We start from the raw sequence: 2,302 nt of genomic DNA, 5'->3' as shown, positions 1-2,302 counted from the left end.
TGCAAACCCTTCGACCAGGGCTGCACCACCACAGGCAGATGGGGCAAGAGACGCAATTCCCGGAATCGTCTCTCTGCACCCCGACTGCCTGTGATGCCATGGCCCTGGGCAGAGGGTCCTGCATGAAAACCCCTTCGCCCAGGGCCACGCCACTCAGCTGCCCATGGGGGCGTGGCCTTGGGCGGAGGGGTCCGCATGCAAACCCCTTCGCCCAAGGCCATGCCATGATGGGCGATCGAGGGGCAGAGAGGCGATTCCAGTGGTGCGGCCCTAGGCAGAGGGTCCTGCATGAAAACCCCTTCGCCCAGGGCCACGCCACTCAGCTGCCCATGGGGGCGTGGCCTTGGGCGGAAGGGTCCGCATGCAGACCCCTTCGCCCATGGCCATGCCATGATGGGCAATCGAGGGGCAGAGAGGCGATTCCAGGAATCGCCTCTCTGCCCCTCGATCACCCATCATGGCATGGCCCTGGGCGAAGGGGTCTGCATGCAGACCCCTCCTCCCAAGGCCACGCTACCTGGCCGCCCATGGTCGTGCCACCATGGGCGGCCGAACGACGCGTGGTAAACTTTTTTTTAATTAAAAAAAATTGTTTGGAAAAGATTGTAATTCTTTTTTCTTTTCAAATTAAAAAGAAATGTTAAAAAATAATAATTAATTTTTTTTTAAATAAAAAAATGGTTTAGAAAAAATTGTTAATTTTAATTTTTTTCTATTAAAAAAAGTTTAAAATTTTTTTGTTTTTAAATAAACGAGCTAGGGCTTAATAATTTTTTTATTAAAAAAATTGAAAAATACATATTTCTTTAAACTTTAAATGTTTTTTGATTTTATTTTTTTATTTGAAAAGATATATATATATATATATATATATATATATATATATAATTTTTTAAATGTTTTTAATATTAATTTTACTAGTTTTTATTTTATTTATTTTTGGTTAATTTTCTATTTTTCTTTAATCTAGTTTGTTTTTAATCTTTTATTTAATTTTTTTTCTAGTTTTTGATATTTTTTTTTTTTTTTATTTTTCTATTCTTACGTAATTTTATATATACTTTTTTATTTTTATTTTTTTCCAAGTTCTTTATGTTTTATGAGATAATTTTTTTTTTAACATTTTTTTTTCTTTTTTATATTTGTTTTTTTGATGTAATCAACATTAAAAAAAAAAAGAAAAATAAAACAACTTGAAACTATTTTTTATGGTTTACAAGATAATTTTTTTCCTCCATTTTTTTTTAAAATATGTTTTTCTTATTATTTACTTGTTTATAATTTTTAAGTTTTTTTTTAGTTTTTTAATTCTTATATTTTATAAGTTAATTTTGTTTTCTTTTAACATTTTTATGATTGATTTTTGTTTTTTTTTTATGTGATTTTTTTTTGTCTCTTTTGTATAATTGAATTTTTTTTCTTGTTTTTTTTTTTTTTTTTTTTTTTTAAGTATATATTTTAATTTATGTTTTGTTATTTTTTTTAACTTTTTTTTTGTTTTTTGTTTTTTCATTGTTTTAATTTTTAATTTTATTATATGTTTTCATTATTCTTTTGAAATTTTGATGTTTTTTGGGGTCATGATAAAATATTTTACGACATTATTTCAGAATGTTGAATATTTACCATTGAAAAAAAAAGTGTTATCCCAGCGTCAACACTCTTTGTTTTGACAGTATTTTTTGCACAAAATTTACCATTGAAAAAAAAGTGTTATTCGAACATCAGCACTTGTCATTTTGAGGGTGTTTTTTGGACAATTTTTGCACAAAAATTTATTTTTCACCACCATCTTGAAAACATGTTGAAAAGTTACCCTAGAAAAAAAGGGTATTATTCCAACATCAACACTTTTCATTTTTAGCACTGTTTTTGATGTTTTTATGGGGTTTTTTTGGCTAGAGTTCCTGTTTTGAGTTTATAGTTCATGTTTCAAAGTTTACATTGTTCAAGGGAGAAAGATTGAAATTCACTTAGAAAAGAGGCTCGCTGAAATAATGAGAATAACAAAAGGGATGAAATAATGAGAATAACAAAAGGGATGAGTGGCTCAAGACGAGCCACAGGTGTGTGTCGAGGGCGTGCTGGAGGAAAGTTTTGGATTAGTTTTTGTTGTTCTCGTGCAGATAGAGGTAGTAGAAATAGTGTGTGAAGTCAACAAATAGTATAGAGATTTGGAGGTGGAAATGGGACGAAAGCAGAGGAGCAACTAGGTGGAAATTTCCAAATTTTAAAATTTCAAATCCTCACATTTTGGGTTAGTCTAGTTTTAGTAACAATATTTTAACTGGAAATAGTAATT

The sequence above is a fragment of the Pinus tabuliformis genome, chromosome Q (assembly GCF_031772625.1).
Source record: "Pinus tabuliformis cultivar Carrire ecotype Pingquan chromosome Q, CPIR1, whole genome shotgun sequence".
In the NCBI taxonomy this organism is placed as follows: Eukaryota; Viridiplantae; Streptophyta; class Pinopsida; order Pinales; family Pinaceae; genus Pinus; species Pinus tabuliformis.
This window is presented reverse-complemented; position numbering follows the sequence as displayed.